General features: G+C 34.5%; 1 pseudogene; it reads left to right on the top strand.

Moving 5' to 3' along the window:
- Positions 1-23,867, top strand: part of LOC129923649 (dynein axonemal heavy chain 6-like) — a 92,620-nt pseudogene that overhangs the window by 49,665 nt on the left and 19,088 nt on the right.

Here is a 23,867-nt window from a genome sequence, read left to right as displayed (position 1 = left end):
ATTGTTCCCTGAACAATTGCAGTGTAATAAAATTCACTGATAATAACAATTAAAAGTTGAGTGATTATTAAAGTTAATATCTGATGTAGAAACCAGTCAACATTTAAGAACATAAGACCTCCATCAGTATTTCAATGCACTAATGAGATTCTAGGCTGCTTTTGATCTATCTATTACTTTGTTCTGATTAGGCTCAGAAATTGCTGCTGTGGATTGTTTCAAACCTCTAATCAATATGAAATATTTAATATGTATGGGTAACATTTTCTTTCAATTTATCAATCAAGTTCAGAAACAGGTGGCTATCGATGAAGCCAAAGCGAAAACAACTGCTGAAGAAACTCAGGCTATAGCAGATGATGCTCAGCGAGACTTGAACGAGGCGCTACCTGCGCTGGAAGTTGCAGAGAAAGTAAAACATTTTTTATAAATTACAGACACTCTTTCTAAACAGAAGAGAGTTATAGATTAAGCATATCCATTTGTTAATCTAGTCATGTAAGTTAATAACAGACTTAAACTCACCTAAGTCTTGATTGTCCTGGATGATTCAGGCAACATTGCTGCAATAGCAATAGGGAAGAAACATTTGTACCAATTGTCCTACCAGATGGAATAAGAAATGTTACTTGTTATTTTATTTTTGTGTCTTTTGGAGTATTTCATTAGGTTGTGCTTTTGTATTTATAATTTATGGTTGAGTGTTTTATGTATTATTATTCCATCCCATCCCAGTGGCGCTACAGCCCATGGAGGGCTCTGGCCTGCTTCAATACATCCTTCCATTCAGATCACTCCTGGGCCTTTCGTCTCCACGCTCTAACCCCAATCTGTTGCAGATCTGCTTCCACATCATCAATCCATCGCATTCGGGGTCTGCCTTTGGGTTGCCTGCCTTTTGTTTTTTGTCTGTATACAATTTTCTCTCCTCTGTTATCTGACATTCTTTCAAGGTGACCTGCCCAACGTAGTCTGTTCTTTTTTATTTTGGTCACTATTGGTGGGTCCTCATACAGTTGATATATCTCATGGTTAGTGCGTGTCCTCCACCCTGTTTCATCCTGTATGGCACCATAGATTTTCCTAAGAATTTTTCTTTCCCAAGTATTAATTAAATTTTCAGATTTCTTAGTCTGTGTCCAGGTCTCACTTCCATGCATTGCTGCTGGTCTTATTATGGTTTTGTATATTATTTTCTTGGTTTTCCTTGAAAGAATGTATTATTATTACTTTACTTTTTAATCTTCTGTCATTCACAAAGTGTCATTACATGACAAGGTAGTAGTTCCTTCTCTGTCATTGAAACATGATCTCATTTTCTTTTAACTCAAAGACTGCTAGGGAAGATTATCTTCATTTTGAAAAACTGGCTGCACACATGGCATGAAAAGGTTGGGTATCTTGAGAGTTGCCCACTTTGATAAAAAAAATTTTTTTAAGAATGTTCTTTACTGATGACCATAATCTCCTTGTCTTCAATCTCATAATACTGCCATACTCGACTTCATGCCATGAGGTGTAATAATAAATAGCATTTCACAGTCATGAATGTCAATTTCATTTTCTTTGTGGGATCTCTTGAGAGTTGCCTATATATCACTTGGGAGCACTTTCCAGCTCACAGCTCCACATAAAATGTCATTTGGGGAGGCAATTCTCAGGCAAAAGAACTACATGTTCATCCCATCATAGTTCTGATCTTTTTGCTGTGGCATGAATGTGACAGCTGTAAGATCTTAAAATCTCATATGTTGTCAAACATTTTTACCTGGTAAGGTTCTTAGGCATCAGAAATGGGAGGAGTTCAGCTTTTTGATGTGACTGGAACATAAGGTCCAGGAATCTGAAGCATAGAAGGACTACAGTATTGTCAATTTTTAATTTTTGTACAAGTGCTTAGTCTTCTTGACCATACTTGTTTTTAAAGTCTGAGGCACTGTGGCATGCAACATGGAAGTCTACCTCAGCATATAGGTTGGCATTTAGTTACCAAATAGACAAACATTTTTACATTTACTAGTTTCTGGCCATCTTTAAAAATGTCTTGTTTCTTGGCAATTTTATTGGGAGGAGGTTGGTACAGAACTTTTGTCTTTGCTGCATTGATATTGAAGCCAAAGTTTTTGCCTTAGTGAAGAGGGTCAAGCTCTTTTGAAGACCCACTATATTTGAGGCATGTAAGGTGCAGCCATATGTGAATAGCAGATCTCTGATTTAATCATATTTGACTTTTGCCTTTGCTATAAGTCTCTGAGATTTGTCTTGTTTTATGCTGTTTTTTTTTCAAATTTTAAACACATAAAATAAATTTGCTAATTTTAAATTTCATATTAACCACTTCATTAAAATTTTAAACACCTAATGTTAAGTTAAATTTAAACTTTAAAAAACTATATATATGTGAACTAATGAAACTCGCAGAAAAGATCTACACCTAACCACTATGCATATGAAGTATTGATAACTGATCCCCCTAGAAGAGTTGATTGCTGGAAAGCACTGAAGAGTTTAATGCTGGGGAAACAATACATTCATTTGATGAAACTCATGAGCTCTACCACAGTTTCTCATCTTCTTCATCTACTCAGCTTAGCTGTAGGCTCTCTGCAGTGGCATGCTGTTCTTCCTAGTTGTTCCACACTGCCTTACAGAGTGTTAGTTATTCTAGGTTGTTCAGTTCAATTAAATTGTGACATTCTATAAGAAAATAATTGACAGTCTTGTAAGAAGATGACTACATCCTACGCGTCATGCATTTAGTCATGAGTATTAACCTATGACCTAAATTCTGCTAAGTCACTGATTTTCCTGGCTAGATCAGGCAACCCATTCCAAGCTCTAATAGCACTGGGGAAGAAAGAGCATTTGTACAAATTTGTCATAGCATATGGAACGAGGAATATGCCTTTGTGTCTTTCTGAGTATTTTATTAGGTTTTGTTTTTGTATTTGAAGATTCTGGTTCAATGTTTTATGTATAATTGATTCCTTACTTTTGAATCTTCTATCCTGAAGGCTTTCTAAATTTAGTGATTTTACTAAAGGTGTTACTCTAGTCAAATGTGAATATTTGTTTGTTATAAATCTCACTGCTCTATTTTGCGTTTGTTCCAGTTTCTTAATGTTTTCTTGAGTTGAGGGGTCCCAAACAGAGGATGCATATTCTATTATGAGCTTAACAAACATTTTAGTTATGCTTAATGCTTTGTTTGATTTTTTTTGATAGTTTAATCAATATGGGGATTCCATGGCAGTTTTTCATTTATCATAACACCTAAGTATTTTGCGTTTTTAGTCTGTGTTACTGGTTAACCATGAGTAAGATAAGTGGAATTTATTTGTTTTAGTTTTTATAATAAGAATGACAATGATCTGTTATGACTCTGCGCTTTCAGGCTTTGTTAGCACTAGACAAAAATGACATTGCTGAGATACGAGTATTTACCAAACCTCCAGAACTTGTTCAGACAGTTCTAGAAGCTGTTGCCATACTCTTAGGCAACAAGTAAGTGGAATAAACAAACGAAACATTAATGTTTTATACTTGGTGAACGTCTAATGACCGTGACCTTCAGTAATTCATTGCACTAAAATGTTGATTGCATATGCAATAATGTCTTTCAGGACAGACTGGGCGAGTTGTAAAGCCATGCTGGCAGACACAAACTTCTTAAAAAAAATTTATGAATATGACAAAGAAAATGTCCCAGCTGCCAAGCTGGCTAAAGTCAGGAAATATACATCCATGCCAAGTTTTGTACCTGACGTTGTAGCCAAAGTTTCAAAGGTAACTTATTAGTCAGAGGAATCATTAAATTATTTCTAAAAACTCATTAGACTGAGTCCCAAAAAGCCTGTGGAGTCTGGGAGCGCATGAGGCGCCCTGACCGCACTTCCCCATGGTGGAGGCTGTCCAGGCCTGAGCAAGCTATTATAGCACAGTGCAGGACAGGCCACTGTCCTGTTGGCTCATATTTCTCGCGGCTATGGCCAAATTTTGATTCACTGTGCCCCCGCTGCGGGGAAGAAGAGGAAACCCTGCCTCATATTCTGTTTGACTGCCCCAGATTTGCTGATCTCCGTCTCGACAGGTCTGGGAAACCCAAAATTCTCAACCTGTATGGTGACATTTATGCACTACGCAAGACAGCAGGGTTTCTGGCCAGGGCTTTTGCAAGAGAGGATTTGAGCCTCTCAAGCCCTCACTCTAATGGAGTTTGATGATGATGATTAGACTGAATAATGAAAAAGTAAAAAGCTGGCAACACATGCATTCAATGGACAAACAAAAAATGGAGGATCTAGATTTCACAGAGGATATCTGCCTCCAAAAACTACAACATGCTCATTTAAAATGAAACAAGATCATTATAGAAGTGGAGAAAACTGATTTAAAAATCATAGAAGCACAACTACAACTTCAAGGAGAAAACCTAGTAGAAAGAGATGATACTGTCTATATTGAAAGCATCATAAGCAAAGAGGAGATGATTAACATAGATGTTTAAAATTAGATCAACTAGGCTAGTCATGTGTTTAATATTCTACAGAAGATCTGGTGTTAAAAAAAAACACAACAAAATGTGAATGTGAAATCATTTCTTTTATTTGGATCAGAGACTTGAAGAGTAACACAGTCTAACATTCACCCACAAATGTTGTACTAATAAAATGATCTGTCTGATAAGTTAAGCCCACAGTATGTCAAAACAACTCCTTTTTTCATTGAATGTTGTTTTGTTTGTTTTTTTTCTTCTTTTTTATTTGCCAACCAGCAATCTTCTAAGCTGAAAAACAATTTCTGTATTTGGTGTGAAAAAAAATGTCTATAGATGCATTATTGTTTTTTTAATTTAGTAGACATTATATTTTGTAATTACATTGTTTATGGAAAAGTTTCATAGTGAATGTAAATCTTAAATCATTAACTACTTATCTGAAAATATTTGTGATATAATGTTTTGAAGATTCTTATGACCACCGAGTAATGATGGAATGTTGTTTGATAAATATTTTCTTCGTCTAGGCTTGTAAAACTTTAGTCCTATGGGTTCGAGCAATTGATGTTTACTCTGCTGTAGCTAAACAAGTTGAGCCAAAGAAACAAGCGTAAGTAATTGGAAGTCAAAGGATTAAATAATTAGCTGACAAAGCATTAAATAATTAGCAGTCAAAGCATTAAATAATTAGCAGTCAAAGCGTTGCTATTTTTTAAATCATTCTAGGTATAAGTAAAAAAATATTCAATTATATTTGTTTTCTTAGACTTATTTTAATATAACTTTAGTGGTCATTACTTAGTAAACTTTGTACTAAATCATAATGATGTCACTTTGAACATGGGATATATATAGTTTTATTACAGAAGTATATGTATAGTTGGTATATTATTATTACAAGATGTATTATCTCTTCCTTGTCAGACTGGCTGAGGCTCAAGACGTTCTCAATGAGGTTTTAAGTGTCCTCAAAGCTAAACAAGACCAACTGGCTGAAGTGGAGAAACAAATTAAAAATCTTCAGGCTGTCTTTGACAAGAGTATGGCTGAAAAAAAAGTTTGGAAAGAAACATGGCTGTGACTGCCGCCAGATTGAAACGCTCTTCCAAACTGACAACAGCCTTAGCTGATGAACAAGTAGGTTATTTTAAAATCTATGAGAACTATTATAACATTAAAATATGATTCTTAGTCAGACTTGGCCTACTGGGCGTAGTTTTTATAATATCAAAGATAAATTGAAATGATCAAACAAAAATATCACCTTGAGGAATAAATTAACGATTTGAAAATATGTGCATTCATTCACTAAAACCATATTTCCATATTGGAGATGAGACATGCATGACACACAATCTTGGAAAGAATTGTGAGACTACAATGATTTTGTCACTTTCTTGGTGTGATTTTTTTTCATATTTCTACTTTAAAAAATATAATTTCAGTAGCTCAACTATCTTTGAATCCCAAAACAACATCTCAATCTCATGATTTCATGTTGAAATAAGAAATGGGACATTACTAAAAACTCATTTATTTCTCATCTTTATCATTGAACTATTTATTCTCTGCTCCTTGAAATATTTATTCTCTGCTCCTTGAAATATTTATTCTCTGCTCCTTGAAATATTTATTCTCTGCTCCTTGAAATATTTATTCTCTGCTCCTTGAAATATTTATTCTCTGCTCCTTGAAATATTTATTCTCTACTCCTTGAAATATTTATTCTCTGCTCCTTGAAATATTTATTCTCTGCTCCTTGAAATATTTATTCTCTGCTCCTTTAAATATTTATTCTCTGCTCCTTGAAATATTTATTCTCTGCTCCTTGAAATATTTATTCTCTGCTCCTTGAAATATTTATTCTCTACTCCTTGAAATATTTATTCTCTGCTCCTTGAAATATTTATTCTCTGCTCCTTGAAATATTTATTCTCTGCTCCTTGAAATATTTATTCTCTACTCCTTGAAATATTTATTCTCTACTCCTTGAAATATTTATTCTCTGTTCTGCAAGGTTGTTAAAAGTGGTAATGGATATAAGCACTCCACTACCTAAAAAATACTTTCAATGGCTTTCAGATAGCCTCTGACAAACAGCTTCTACCCGTTAGATGTTAGATATGGGAGAATTGTTATCACTAACTGGGGAAAATGTGTAACCAGTGCCTAAACCAGTAAGCTTCAGGCAGGAGGGGCTCATTAGCCTTGGTTGACTACCCACCTAGGAGAAGGAAAACTGAATTCAAACCTCTGCTGCCTTGCGGCTATAACCAAATATGTGAAAGGCTTTGGGAGTCTATCTTGAGGAAAAATAAGGAGCAGACAAGGCAGTTTGCAGAGCCTGCGCCACCACATTTCACATTCTGTATCAGCAGTTGCTGTTCCTTTGGATTCATCAGCTGTGCAGAGAAATTGGAAAATAGCTGTTTGGGTTACATTGTTCCAACCATAACTAATGCCCAGGCATTCATCTCATTTCTCATTTCCATAGTTATTTTGCAACTGAAGGAGGCCATTGTATTTATTCCCTTTCTACATCATGTTTCTTATAGGTTCGCTGGGAGGAAAGTGTTGCCAACTTTGATGTACAGTTGAAAAATTTAGTAGGAGATGTTTTTATAGCAGCAGCTTGTGTAGCTTACTATGGAGCCTTTACTTCTACTTACAGGCAAAAACTTGTAGAAGGTAAGTCTAAACATCAAAAACAATGTACTTTTAAAATGTTTAGATACAGACACCCTTGAAAACTAGTACCATTAAGAGAGCAAACTGGTCGTGTGGTATGCCTTTAGAACTGTCATCAGTTTGAACCCTTCCCACTGCTGTCTGCTTTGGTTCTCAAGAAGTTTAGATTGGTACATGATAATCTTAATTTCTGAATGAATGTCCAAAACTTAAAAAACGAAACCTTTATTAATGCAATGTCTGCTTATACCATATTAACTGATTGTTTTTTGACTAGCTTAAGTCTTGTGTTGGATACATAAATACATTTTTTAGACCTTTGTAGCAGCTTTTGATTCATTTCAGTTGTAAGTTTTCCTAATCGCCCATTAATCTTGATACATGTCAACTAATCATACTCAATAAGAAAATATGAATAGTACAAAATGAATTAGGTTTTGAAAATGCTGAAGGCTGTTTCTAAAAAATGTTTATAAAATGTTTTACATGTTACGGATGTTCCTTCAAAGATAAGGATAATCTACTTTCTAGTCCAAACCTCCTGCTTTCTGCTTTTGAATTGATCATTTGAGACTGTATACCTTCCTGGCCAAACATCAAATTATACAAACTTCTTGTTCTCATAACTCTTGAAAATATTATTAGGTCTAGCTTGATTTTTCATTATTTAGTTATGCTTTACTCTCAGATATATGAATTAGTAGTTAGAAACAAAATATTTTACATCAATTATTATTAACTTAGGAGGTGCGGTGGCTGAGCGGTAAAGCGCTTGACTTCCAAACCGGTGTCCGGGGTTTGAATCCTAGTGAAGACTGGGATATTTAATTTCAGGATCCTTGGGCGCCTCTGAGTCCACCCAGCTCTAATGGGTACCTGACATTAGTTGGGGAAAAGTAAAGGCGGTTGGTCGTTGAGCTGGCTACATGACACCCTCGTTAACCATAGGCCACAGAATCAGATGACCTTTACATAATCTGCCCTATAGACCACAAGGTCTGAAAGGGGAACTTTACTATTATTAACTTAACTGTATCTTGTATTTCTCACATTTAATTTTTTGTTAAAAACTTTTAGAAATATTTATATTAATATATATATATGAATGATATATATTTATATTAAGAAAGAACATTTTTAAGAAAGTAGCATAACATAACCTAAATATTACCGCAACGACCAATTGACATGACTGAAATACTCTGATGTATCTAGCATGAATACTTAGATTCATTATAAGACATTTGAATGTATTTAATAATTTGGATACAAAAACTTTTCTACAGGTTGGACTAAACGATTGATTGAGCTTCAAATACCTGCAACAGAAAATATGACGCTTGTGTCAGTCTTGGCAGATATATATGAAATTCGACAATGGAATGCTGATGGTCTGCCAAGAGATGCTGTGTCAATTGAAAACGCTGTTCTTGTAACTAAAGGTCGCAGGTGGCCTTTGATGATTGACCCACAAGAACAGGTAAAGTTTCTAAGTAAACAAATAATGTTTCTAGTATGTACTGGTATTGATTAAAGCTGAGTTTTATTGTTGACACTTCTTTCAGGCCAACAGATGGATCAGAAATAGAGAGGCTCTAAATAAGCTTAAAATTATTAAATTATCAAATTCCAACTTTCTGAGAACACTGGAAGCTTGCATAAGAGCAGGTTTACCTGTTTTGATGGAGGATGTTGGTGAAGCTTTGGATCCAGCACTAGAACCTGTCTTGTTAAAACAAACATTTATACAGGTAACATTTTTCTATTACAACTAAACATTTAAATACTTTACTGTATACCAAAATTTTCTCTGTGTGTGTAAAAGCTGTGTTTGTAAAAGCAAAAAGGTTTAATGATGGAGTTATGTCTCCTGACTTGTTACAACTTTACGTAATCTACCCTTGGACTCCAATATGTTTTGAGGGTTTGGTCAGTGCAACATTCAATTCATTTCTTCATCTATAACTAAAGTGCTTTACATTACAAGTAACATATCAATCTTTAAACTCCTTTAGGTAATTGAACCTTTTATGTAACCTTATTGACTTTTTCAGTTATATATTCATAAGTAAGGTCACTTTTATCAAATTTGACACTATGAAAATGCTTCATTTCTAAGGACTTAACATGTTTCTTTATAAGAGTAGATCCAAAAATTTTCACTTTTTTGGGGTGCCTAATTAGGTATATGTGAAGTAAAGCTATTGCTTGTTTTAATCCCAGAATTCTCAAAGAGATGCACAGGACTGTGTTAATGCAGAGTGTTCAGATGCAAATGTATTGTTGAACAGAGAGGAAAAAAATGTTACTGTAATCTTTTAGAACACCTGTATTGGTTGCTGAAGTTATCAAAATATATTTTGTACACAAATAAATAGTATAGTGTTGTAGGTAACTGTGAATGAAAAAATGCGAGGCTAAAATGATAATACATAAAAGGTTAAGGATGATTTTATGGAATGCCTCCCCCCTCCCCATTTGCCAATGCTTTCAATGAATTTCATAGTGTTGTATCTGGTCTCCTTAGTGGTTTTCTTGGAATGTTCCTGGTTTTAATTGAATAGAGTATATGTAGTCATAACGTATGTCCAATTAGAAAATTATTTTCTGGTCAGAGCCTACTTGTTATAATATAGCAGAGAACAGATCATCTTACCTTATCTTGTCTGCCTACCATATTCCTTTGTAGATTGAAATCTTGATAATGATATTTTAAACATTCTCGAACATCATTCTCATTATAACTATGTTATGGGCTGATTTATGATAATTTTTCTTTCCTTTTCTAAGGGAATGAACTAAGTTTTATGTTTAGGCTCACAATAGATTTATAGGAAATATAAGATGGAGTTCATTTGCCCCTGAGTCCACCCAACTCTAATGGGTACCTGACTTTAGTTGTGGAATGTAAAGGCGGTTGGTCGTTGTTCTGGCCACATAACACCCTGCTTGTTAACTGTTGGCCATAGAAACAGATGACCTTAACATCATCGGCCCCATAGATAGCAAGGTCTGAAAGGGGAACTTTACTTTTACTTAGCTCGTGTCTCATGTTTACAGGAAGTATTCAATGAACAGCGTTTTGGATGTAATCTTTAAAATTAAAACAAAAGTTATTTTATCTTGTAATATTTCTAAAAGTAATGAAGTCTATTCACATGTAAAATATTTCACATGTTCCTTCAGATTTGATGGTAATTTCATCCTAACCAAACCTCTCGCTGAACTGTAGGTTATGAATCTGGTACTATTGAGACCATCGAACAACAGTCCAGTCAGCATATCACACTACCTGGCTGCCGTCAATGAAACGATAAGGAAAAATCTTAGCATGAATAATATTATAATAAATGAAATGACCATAAATAGAATCATGATGAATCAACTAGTAATTAATAAAATTATTATAAATAAAATCAGCATAAGTGAAATTATAATTGAATTTGTCATGAATGAGCTTAAAAGGGATTGGAAGGATATAACTTGCAGTTAAAAACTAAATTTTCAAAGTGATACCCAATGTGTAGAGTTTTAGGCCAACATTCTGATTAAATAAAAATTACTTTTTAATCTTTTTTTTTTTGTTGTCTTTTTTCAGGGTGGGCGTGTGTTGATTCGCTTGGGAGATAGCGATATAGACTATTATCGAAACTTCCGTTTCTATATGACCACCAAACTGTCTAATCCACATTACTTGCCAGAAGTCTGCATCAAAGTAACAGTTATCAATTTCACAGTCACCAAGAAAGGCCTTGAAGATCAACTTCTTAGGTTGAAAATTTCTTTTTCATCTGTTTTTTTTTTAGTTACATGCATTTTATTTTAGCTCTGGCTTAATATCCAAAGCATTCTTTCAAGACTAAATTAACCAGTCGAATTGTTAAAAAGATTTTTAAAAAAATAAGATTAGTTAAACTAAATACATTACAATTTTTATTACCAAAATAAAACCTACATTTATGTAAATGTTGTTTTATTGTTTTGATTATGAAAATAGAAATAGAAATTTTTTTATACAATCTGTTTTTAAATAGACTAATTTTCAACTAGAAACAGTAAAAATTTCAACTAGTTACATTTAAAAGGTCAGACATGAAAAGGTTGTTGTTTTTTTTTTCTTTTGGTTGCAGTGATGTTGTCAGTTTAGAGAGACCAGACTTGGAAGAACAAAGAAATGAACTCATCATGAGAATCAATGCTGATAAGAACCAGCTGAAATCTATTGAAGATAAAATTCTTAAGTTACTTTTTGAATCAGAAGGAAATATATTGGACAATGAAGAACTTATCAATACATTGAATGATTCTAAGGCAAGTATCACATAGGCCTTGAAATGTGAGAGTTTCACATGTGTGAGTTTCACTTGTTTCCATTGGTAATGTGGGTGTTTATGACCATTAAAGCATCAATCAAATGTCCCAAGCACATCTTGAGGATCTCTCATTCCTTATATCTCTCGGCAGAAGTAACACAGCACTAAAATAATTTTTTTTATAATTCCGCTAGCAGAGTTTAATATGTAATAATGATCATATAATTATAATGTGATTTAGAAAACAAAGATGTAGAAGACTAGAAATCAAACAGAAAAAATACCATTATGTTTTATTAGACTTGGTTCAAGAAAAAACAATGTTCATAAAGTTAAACAAAATTCTAAGATTAAAATGGGTCTAACAATGTTACCAGAAAATTATATCATGAGGGTGTCTACCAATAAATTTTACTGCTATTGGGAAAAAATTGGTTTTAGTTGCCAATTTAAAGTAAAAACATCAAGTAACAGTGTAGATACACTTGTTGAAATAAGTTCAGATGTAAAATGTATAGCAGACATGTATTAACTAGTTTTTAATTCTGATCAACTTAAAGAAAAATATTGAATGGTTTCTTGACAGGTCACCTCAGCAGTTATCAAACAAAGACTTGCTGAATCCGAGACAACAGAAGAAAAGATCAGTGTAGCCCGGGAGAAATATCGCTGTGTTGCTGAGAGGGGTTCTGTTATGTACTTTGTGGTGTCTGACATGGGGGAAGTAGATCCCATGTATCAATTCTCTCTCAAGTATTTTAAACAGGTAAAGGAATAGATAAGCCATAAAATCATCACATTAGTATGTGTACTTTACATTCTTAAATCAATAAGTATTGATCTTAGTACCCAAAGTTGATCTCTTTCAAATTGCAGTGGGCCCATGTATAAATATAAATTTTTTAACTTTACCCATATTTACTTCATATACATTTTGCAAGTATTTAAAAAGGATATTGTTATAAATGAACTTATTGATATGGGTAAAGGTTAGATGTGCATATGACAAGCTCACACAGGTGACATAAGCCAGCTGACTGCTAGCAGTGAACAGGGACGAGGGACGGCCCTTCAGGAACACTCTACTTGAAAATAGGTTGTGGTGTGGTCATGTGATTTGTCTAAAAAAGGTCTGGGGACATTCTGTCATTTCCTAGTAGGCCTTCAGGGGACCTTTATAAAGAGAAGAGGTGGCAGAGTCAAGATAGTCTGGTAGAGTCCAAGTTTAGTTCAGTTCTGGACAAAACAGATAGTCTAGTATGATTCAATTAAGTAGAGCAGTACCTTTTTGTAAGGTTCTCTACAGTGAAGTGCTTGTGCGGTCTTTCAAACTTCCAACTGTACAGTATTTGACATAGTTTATTAGAGTTGATAAAGTACCCGGCAATCTGAGTCCAGTGTTTCCAGGCAGCCAGATAGATAGTCATAACAATAAAAACAGATAATTTACTCATGTATAAGCACATGTGTTTTTTTCTCATATTCTTTGACAATCAGTATATGTCTTATCCAAAATATCCATTATTTACAGTTAAAGTTTGAAATACTGTGTCATTATTAACTAATTTAGAAAATTCATTTTAAAATGTTTAGCTTCTTTGTGTATTGTGTTGCTGATGGGCAGAACCACTTTAAACATTACCCCTGTAAACCGATTATAATAAATATCTTATATATTATCCATGAATGCTTTGCTAGATGGTATATTAGATGACAATGACGGTATATAAGATGATAATGACGCCAACCTGCAACAAATTTTAGCACTGCAGCTATGGTTCTTGACAAGGCTAGATGGGATTCTTCTGTAAAATCCATATTGTTTCTTTGTGATTAAAAGAATGAATTACAAGGTGTCAACATTTTTGTCATCTGTGCCTCTGTAATAAATTGGTAGGGTTCGAAAACAGGACTAGGCAGTAGTCAAAAGGACAGAGGAGCCATCTGTATGAGTATGAAGTAGAAATTAGTTTGGTGTATTTTTTAGAAAATCTGAAACAAATTTGAAAAATGAAATGATGCTAGAATAGAGTAGTTGTCTCCCCTACACCCACATTACTCATAAAATAAAAAAAAAAAAATCTCCCTCCCCATCATCTGATTGTCTGAAAGGAAAATTGGTCCAGTCCAAAGTTAGACAATCATGTCTGAGTTTAATTTGAATTTTAGCCTTTATTTTTCCAATGTTTCAAATGCTTAGGATTTAGTCAGAAACATCTTAACCATTTTATTATTTTAAAATTTTATTCAGCTATTTAACAATACAATCTCAACCAGTGAGAAGTCCGATGACCTTCAAACACGACTGGACATTTGCTTAGAAGAGACTACAGTATGTATTTACAAGAATGTTTCTAGGTAATTCTTGTATTGTTACCTGCATTGTGTCTCATGGTTTCAGTAATATTGACATTACTGGAATTGGTGTAATGCAAAAAAAGCACTCCACTGCCTATAAAAATGCTTCCAAAGGCATGCGTCTCAACTAGCCCTCTGACAACTAGTCCAACTCAGATATTGGATCCGGCTTGAACTGTTCTCTGTAAAGAAGAGCACTGGTGCTTTCACAAGTAATCTTCAGGCAGGAAGGGGCTCCTTAGCTTGCTGGCTACCCACCTAGGAGAAGGAAAACTCTAATTCAAATCTCTACTCATTTGCAGCTATATCCAAACATGGGGAAACTTTTCAGGAGTCAACCCTGAAGACAAATCAAGAGCCAGTGACCCTTGGGGCAGCTTACAGTGCTACACCCTGGCAGAGTCTGGGATGCCCATGAAATGTACTCCTTAACTTTATTGGCATTAACCTTCATTTGGAGAGATCAGCTGGTACTGCTGCATGTGTGACATGGTTCCAATCATAGCCTATGTATTCATCTCAATTACATGAGACCAATAGTTGTTTCATGACTGAAGGAGGCCATAAAATAATCAAATATATCTCATAGTGCCTCTAGTATGTCTTGTTTTGTGGGTCATGCTTTATTTTGTAGTATGCTTGGTCCCCTTTCACATCCTTCAGATGCAGATGATGCAAAGGTCATCTGTTTCTATTACTGATGGTTAACAAGGGTGTTATGAAGCTAGCCTTTTCTTAGCTAATGTCAAGTACCCATTATTTATATTGTAAATTTTAAAGAATTCATTAACTAAATTAACTTTGATCTTACTTACAGATTAATGTGACATGTGAAATGAGATATTCCTATAGTGGTTGCTTTGATTTTCTTTCAGAGGTCTCTTTGAAAAACACAAGCTTGTATTTTCATTTTTGCTTTGCTCAGAGATTATGAAAACTGAAGGGGAAATAACTCCCTTGGAGTGGAATTTTTTTCTCCGTGGACCTATTGGAGGTATAGAGAAGGTACTAGACATTTTGATTAATATTTCTCTTCTTCTCTTATTTCAACTTCATTTATTTTAGGAAATGCCTTCACAGAAATGAAATGACTTTCTAGAGATCCTTGAGATATATAAATATGTTATCATTTTATTATATACATTAGGAATAAAAAGTTTTAAATAATAGTACACTTGTATGGAATAGTGATTTTCTGTGACCGTGGCTGTGTATCAATGATTAGCCTCTTTATGCAGAAGAGAAGTTAAAAAGGGAAGATTGTAAATTTCAAGAGATGTAAAATGCTGAATGCCACAGAATTTTCTGTACATCTTAAAGATTGTAGCTTATTCAAATCAATTAGATTTGAGAGTTTAAATTTATATAACCATTGAGAATCAACACACTTTGTCACCACTGACAACTTGACATATTTATGGATTATTTAGAATCTCATTGAAAGAGGAAGGTTAAACAATTATAGAACACACAACTTCTATCAAACTAAAAACTTTTTTTCTTTTATTGTAATTAAAAGCCATTACATTTTCTACAGCAAAATGTCCACAAACCAGAAAACACAACGTGGCTTCCATTAAATGTTTGGAAAATGGCCTGCGAGATGAGTGACACATTTGAAGACTTCCGTTACATCCATTATGATTTGGATAAAACACCTGTATGGATAAGACTGGATGAAGGCCCTGAGGTAATGATAATGATAACAAAATGCATTACCCATATAAAAAAATATTAAAACAATCAGTCTCAATCAAACTGAAGGCTACATATCTTAATAATTAGGACATCTTCAAAAAAGATCGTTTCATTCTTTGAAATCTGTCTCTTTAATCTATTTGTACATAATAATGAGAGACTTAACTCTGCAAAGGCATTGTTTTTCTGGCTGATTCAGGCATCCCATTTCAGGCATAGGAAATAAATAGCACTTTTAAGAATTTGTCCTAGCATTTGGAATGAGAAATATGCCTTAATCACTTGTCTTATATTAAATTGTTTTATTGTGATTTTAAATTATACAAAATATTTTACAGTTTGTGGCATAGTAACCATGGCACAAATGGGTTCCGTGAGCCCAGGCTCATTACCAATAGGGGCCCACAACAGCTCTTAAAAAAAAAGAATGTGTTTTGATGTTTTGAATTCTTACATTATTTTATTTCCCATTAATTCTGTGATTATAATTTTTAAATTGTCTGCAGTATATTGCAATTTGATAAAGAAACTGATGGGGCCTCCTTACAGGATGACTAAATTTAGTTTTGTCATTCTAGATTCATTGTTTTATAACTGTGCCCAAGAGACTCTTGCTACCCCTTCTGTTTACTCTGTAATGCTAGCCAAACACATTTTCTGTAATAGTATGTAGCCTGGTGAGCCAATACACATAAAGCGATGAACAATCAAAATAAGCCCCCTATATTTCTTATGGTCATAAAGAATTCACATTAGTCTGAACACATTTGGATGAACCTATAATAAAAATCTGTCGTTGAAATCATTAATGTATACTGTGTACAGCTCTCTGTATTTTAGTTCACGTGTTACTGAATTAGACTCAGATGGCGAGTCCAGTCACATTTATTGGGTTGGTCAGTTCTTGGCTTCATATCAGGATTTCCTGACTACAAAATCACTCACGAAGCTCTATTGCTATCTTAAAAAGCTGAACACATGGACCAAATGAAGATCGTAAAATAAAGAGCAGATAGTTGCTATCTTTGCACCAAAAATGCAACAGCTTTTGTTGAACCTTATGATGATAATATTCATGAGGTCGAAATGCATTTTATTGATTAAGCCAGTTACCTGATGAAAAAACAACCGCAAAAGTGCAAACATAAAAAAAAAAACAAAAGCAGAAGATGCAGATTAAAAAAAAAAAATTCAGACTTAACAAACAACCAGCAAGCTTGCAGACAAAAGAAACAAGCATGAAGATTAAGACAAGAAACAATTAGCAGAAAATGCAGACATAAGAAAAACACCTTGAAGATACAGACATAAGGAACAACAGGCAGAAGATGCAGACATAAACCTTTAAATTCAAGAGTGTAAATTTGAGCCTCCAACTAGGAACAATTAAGTGACTTGGCATCTTTCACACAAAAATTGTAGTGCTTGTGACAATAACAAAACAATAGTGCCTTGTGACAAAAATAAAGTTTTTTATTTCACTTTCTCTAGTGGGTATTCCCATTTTACATAATGATTTATCAATATATGTAAGCAATGGACATAAAGTTTATACAATAACTGTTGGAAATAAAGAAAATGAACAAGATAACAATTATTTTGGTGTATGATTAGTTTAGTTCTTTCCTTGTAAATCCTAGGCACAATTTGAACCGAAGGGGGTCTGGGGTGAAGGTTATGAAAATGATTTAATGTATCAGTTGTTGTTGTTATGTAAACGTGTGCTTGTAACTATCCATAAGAATGTGTTCAGCAAATACTAGAGATGTGTGTTGTGTAGTCATTCAGTGTATTTTGACTCTATTGTACTATTATGTTCCTAACAGGAGGCAAGAGAAAAAAGTGTTTTTCTTTACAATAACTGTTAACAGAATTTTAAAAAGGCTCATTTTATTAACAAGGATGTATTTTATATTCAGCTTGACTTGGGCCTTTAGGTCTAGGTTTTACAATGTTATGAATGCAAGAAGCTTGTGAAAGTTTCTGCGTTTTAAAATTGTATAGATTATAACTGAGAAAGCATGATTTTTTTTATATCAAAAACTTTAGGTTCGAGCCAATCCTCCTCCGGAGCGCTATCTCTACGCTGTCTTGGATCCCCCTGAATATAACGATGGTGATCTGCCTCTTCCAGATAGAGTTAATGGAAATTGGAATGATCGCCTGACAGCTTTTCAAAAATTAATGTTTGTTAAAGTTTTCCGTGAGGAAAGGGTGAGTTTTCATAAAAAGTTTTGTTGTGTGCCCAAATGAAAGAGCATCATACTCACGTCTTACAAACCAGTACATAGACCTACTATTCTAACGGTGAAACTGGCAAATGGGATCAAAGGATCTTGCGCCATAGCCTTAAGTTTTCTTACCTTGGTCATAGTTTAAATATTAGATCTATGTTCTGCGGCACAGGTTCTCTGTAAAATCACATCACATCTTAGATCCCTGGGTTAGGGCAGTCAAATGGATAATCTAGATCTATGGCCTGCTAACCAAACTCCTTCCCAGTTAAAGGCTCATTCTGGCTTTTTACAATATGATGAATTAAAAACAATGCTTACACTCACAATGTTCAAATGTTTGAAAGGAGTTGATATTCTCTGTAACATGAATTAACTTAATGTTGAGGTAGAAAGACTAATGGAATAGATCTAGATCTAGATTAATCTAAATTGATACCAGGGTTATCCTTCAATGCTAATAGATATCTTGGGGCTATTGAGATTGTTGATCCATTGAAAATGATAGAAAAAAGTAGCAGTTAGGATCAAAATAATCTTCTAACTATAAAGCACTGTGTGTAAATTTTTTTCAACAAAGATATTTTTCTTGGGTTTTATGTGAAAAAAAATTAATTATATCCTTTTTGGATTTATTGTTAACTTTTATATTATGTCAATTCTGTTTTTATCCTAGACAACATTTGCAGTGACAGAGTTTGTTTCTGAATGTTTAGGGAAACAATTTGTTGAAAGTCCTCCTGTCACATTGCCAGAACTCTATGAAAGTATGTCTAAGACTACTCCACTGGTCTTCGTTCTTTCTCCAGGATCAGATCCAATGACATCATTTCTACGTTTTGCTAAAGATATGGGAGTTCATGAAAAGTAAACACAGACATTTTTTCAATAAATATATTCATTAAATTAGTTTTCTACCATAAATACCATAATATCTTGTACCTGGTCTGAAATTTCCCCAATGAGGTCTATATCGTCTTCAAACCTGAGATGGACAAAGGCTGCCCATATGGTCAAGTAGGAGTAAATCCTTCTTGAGTTTCCATCATAATATGCTTCAGAAATATGTTAATAAGAGCTGGAGAGATAATGCATCCTTAATTCACTCCAATGGATGTCCTAAAACTTTCTCCAACTTTGTTGTTCAGAAGTATTGAGCTGTTTACCTTAGGGTATAGGGCTTTGATATTATTGATAATGTTTTTATCCAAGCTGATCTCCCTCATCCCTTGCCACATACCATGATGCCAAAACCAGTCAAACGTTTTTTTTGAAATCTGTGAAGTCGTGTACCAGTTTATTTAGCTGTTTAAGACATTTTCTCCTTTAACAGTCTAATGTTAAATATATGTTCAAGAATGCTTCTACCTTTGCAAAGGACCTCCTCAACTTTTGAGTCTGTTGAAATTATTTTTAGCATTATTTTGCTTGGATAACTATTAGACTTTATCGTTCTATAGTTTGTTTGTTTTTTTTATTGTCTCAAGTTTTCTTTCTGGAGCAGTGGAATAAAAAAAAAATTTGGTTCTATTCTTGTGGCAATGTTTTTTTTAATCCCATATTTTCTGGCAGATAGTCCTAAAAATTTTGTTATATTTGAGCCATTGTATTTTATAAGTTCTGATGGTATGTTATCCCTCTGATGATACGATAAAATACCATCAGAAGGATAGAAGTGTTACTTATTTGAAACCTATCAATTTTTTATTTGTTTTATCTTTATACAGTTTAATTATATATTTAATAAATTCTTCTTTGTATAACTTTTAATTTGGAGCAAGCTGGCTGAGGGAAATTTCTGTGGCATTTTACGTCAGTAGAGGCGATCTTTTCCCTTTGCAACATCTTGTGTGACTAAAGAGGCCAATCCTTGATACACAGCTGTGATTGCAGGTTGGGCATATGTGATCACCAGGTGCCATTGCATTATCACCCTTCTTTCTGCTTCTGTAGTGTATGGCATCTGCAATCCAAGACCCTTCCTTTATGCTCTCTCTTCTTGTAGATCTATCCAGTGCTACTTTTTCCCAGCTGCTTGTGTCGATTTTGAAGAGCTTCATGTCACGTTTGCATACATCTATATAACGTAAAACTGGGTGACCAGCGGCTCTCCTGCCTTCTATTAGATCACCATATAGAATATCTTGTGGAAGTCGATCTACTGGCATTCTACGAATGTGGCCAAGCCAGCCAAGGCATCTGCTGCTGATAACAGAGTGCATGTCCTGGCATCCTGCTCTTTGTAGCACTTCCTTATTGGTTATCTTATCTTGATACCTTATTTTAAAGATCCGCCTTAGGCATCGGAAGTGGAAGACATTCAGCTTTTTTTCTGCCATGAGTAAGTTGACCAAGTTTCATTTCCGTATAGCAAGGTGCTCAACACACAGGTCCGGTAGACTAGGGCTTTAGTATTGTTAGTCAGCAATATGTTGTCCCACACTCTTTTCTGCAACTGTGACATGGTGGCCATTGCTTTGGCTATCCTGTTGTTAATGTCTTTATCCAGTAGAGTATTGTTGGATATGATGGAGCAGAGATAGCAAAAGTGATCCACAATTTCTAGTGGTTGGCCATTAATGTTTACTTGAGGTGCAGTATTTGTGTTCTGGACTAGTATCTTAGTCTTGCTTTGACTAATGTTTAAGCATAACTTCTGGCTAGCAGCAGATAGTTTGTCAACTAGGAATTGAAGCTGAATATCAGAATCAGCAACAATAGCTGCATCATCAACATACAGGAGTTCCCTGATAAGTAGCTTCCTAACCTTGGTTTTTGCCCACAGCCTTGATACATTAAATAGTTTTCCAGAGGATCTTGTATGGAGAAACACACCTTCCTTGATGTCGTTGTACGCTTGATGCAGTAGACAGAAGAATATGCCAAACAGAGTAGGTGCGAGCACACATCCCTGCTTGACACCACTGCTAACCTCAAAAGGTGCTGATTGGGCTCCATTAAATTTGACAGTACATTTCATTTCCTCATGAAAGCACTCAATGAACTTCAGTAGTTTGGGAGGGCAAACTATTTTCCTTAGGAGTTTGAAAAGGCCACTTCTGCTGACCATATCAAAGGCTTTAGTAAGATCAACGAAAACGATGTAAACGGGTCTGTCTCTCTCTCTGAATTTCTCCTGAGGGAAATTTAATTATTATGTTATTATTAGAGCTAACGAAAGACATGACATTTGCTAAATTTTATTTATGTATGATTAGTTATTGCTTAATTACATTGTAGTTGTTTTTATTAAATCCTTATCACATTTAGAAAGTAATTTTTAGGTTTGATTCTTTATTTTAACTATTCACTTATAGTGTAAAATCAATTTCACTTGGCCAAGGTCAAGGTCCAGTGGCAGATAAAATGATCAAGAATGCAACCAAATTTGGTGAATGGGTTTTTTTACAGGTAAGGAACAGAAGCTAGCTTTTTTTTTTTTTTTTTAAGACCTTTCCAATTGTCATTTTCAAAAAGTATATAGGTAACTGTTATATTATAATCTCTCCTAGCCATTGACTAAACAGAAATCAATGTTTATTATTTTTGAATAAACATAGATTTTTTTTTCCCAGATTTATAAATATATTAATTAAAAATTTGATTGTATTATTTTTAAAAGACTTAACATTTTTTGCGTTAAAAAGTTATTTAAACCAAAACATTTAGTTTAAATTTAACTTATTAAATTCTTTTTAGAATTGCCATTTAGCTGCTTCATGGATGAATGCCATTGAAGACATTATTAAAAATATCCAGGAGACCAGTTCACTTTTACACAGCAACTTTAGACTCTATCTGTCTTCAATGCCTGCCAAACATTTCCCTGTCAGTGTTCTTCAGAATAGTGTCAAAGTCACTAATGAGCCACCTAAGGGCATTAGAGCCAATCTAAGAAGGGCATTCATAGATATGTCAACTTCATTTTTTGAAGACCACCGTAAGACTTTTTTGTTTTTGTTAGAAAATTGTTTAATAATTAACAATAAATTCCAACACTATGATAGTATTGAGAGATGATAATGTAGTCCTCTGTGTTAATAGTAATAATGTTATTTACACTATGTATTGTGTATGGATTATTATAGTGTTGGTTTAATCCTGTGCACTCCCAGGGGAGCATAGGGCCGCAGCCACACCTCTCCACTGAACTCGATTCTGAGCAGCTTTCTTAATCTGCTGCCATGTCATTCCAGTACCCTCAGCTTCACTGATGACTGACCTCTTCCAGGTTTGCTTGGGTCTGCCCACTTTCCTCTTTCCTTGTGGGTTCCAGTCAAGTGCCTGCCTTGCAACATTGGTAGCTGGTTTTCACAGGATGTGTCCTATCCAGCTCCATTTTCGTTTTGTGATGTCTTGGGCTATGGGCTTTTGTCTAGTTCTCGCCCACAAATCGATAGTAGTTATCTTTTCTGGCCACATAATTCCTAATATGCGGCGTAGGCATCTGTTAACAAAGGTCTGGAGCTTTTCCATATTTGTTATATTTGTTATTATAGTGTAGGTTGATTGATTTTTTAATTTAAAAATTACAAAAAAAAGACATTTTAAAGATTAGTAATAATAATGACTGACTTAACTTGTGTTATTGTTTTTTATAACAGCTCTGGGAATGGACTGGAGGAAGATCATTTTTGGCATTTGTTTTTTTCATGCTGTTATTCTTGAGAGGAAAAAATTTGGACCATTAGGCTGGAATATTACAGTAAGAGTCATGTTAAGACTGTAGAACTGGGATATTACAGTTAGAGTGTAGAACCATAATATTACAGTAAGAGTAATGTTAAGAACTCGAATATTATCTATTAGTGTAAGGACCCATTCAATTTTTTTTGTTTTTTAGATACTATTAAAGCTATTACATAACAGACATAAACTCAAGTGTTAAAATGACCCATTAATCTAAAAAATAAGTTTTGAACAGATAGGTCTTAATGTTCTTCTTGAATGTAGTAGTGAAGCAAGCTGTTTGTCTGAGATCAATGGGGAGTGAGTTCGAAACCTTTAGACAAGCACTGAAAAGGCCCACAAACTGTAACTTTTTAGTGAGAAACATGTCACATTGAGTCCATGGACTGCAGGGCTCTCTCTCTAACATATGGAGTGATCAGTTCACTAAAGTAAAAGGACATTCTTAGTTTTGTAGTCAATTCTTGCATTCAATGGAGTGTACACAAGAGAGCAGTAGCAGAATCACTTCTTGTTTTTCATAGGACCATTCATGCAGCATTGTTCTGAATTTGCTCTAGCTCAGCGGTTCTCAACCTTTTAAGGTCGGCGACCCCTTTTAGAATCCCCCACTCTAACGCGACCCCCCCTAACACACACACACACAGCAATAGAAGAATAGAAAAAAACAATCTATATTTTCGATGGTCTTAGGCGACCCCTGGCAAATTGTCTATCGACCCCCAAGGGGGGTCGTGACCCACAGGTTGAGAACCCCTGCTCTAGCTGAATGATGTTGTTGTCCTGTATACCTACCTGCTAGCACGGGATTGCAGTAGTCAAGGCAGGAGAGTATGAATATCACAGCTAACTTTTTTTTGTTGACTCTGTTGTCAAAGATGGTCAGATCTGGCCTAATCTGCACAGCTGCAGATAGAGATCTTTGCAGAGCTGACTTATGTGTGGGTCAGAAGAAAAGAGTTGAGGCAAAGAAAACTGATATTAGCTTCATTTAAAGAACTAAGCCACGAGCTAGCACTAGTGCTCAAAATACTTTTTCAGGCAACACTTAATCAGGGTTAGGTACCTAAGATTGCAAACTAAGTGAATAAAAGAAACCTGGCAGTTCATGATGAGTAGGGAATCTATACTCTCTACATTTGTCATGTAGTTTTCTTAATTGCTTTTGTCCTCTCTTTATTCATAGTAATATATATATATATATATAATCCGTCAGTCATGAAAATGAATGCTGTAGTAGTATAGTGCTTATTGCCATTACCACTACCAGCAAAGAAAACCTTACAATATGAACAATGAAAAGAAATAGAAAAGCAATCTCAGCCACATGTGTCATGAAGTTATTTAAAAAAATAAGTTATTTATGTTAAAAAATAGCTGGAAAACAAA

The sequence above is a fragment of the Biomphalaria glabrata genome, chromosome 17, assembly GCF_947242115.1.
Source record: "Biomphalaria glabrata chromosome 17, xgBioGlab47.1, whole genome shotgun sequence".
NCBI classification, from domain to species: domain Eukaryota; kingdom Metazoa; phylum Mollusca; class Gastropoda; family Planorbidae; genus Biomphalaria; species Biomphalaria glabrata.
Note: the sequence above shows the minus strand (reverse complement) of the source record. Positions and strands in the feature narration are given on the sequence as shown.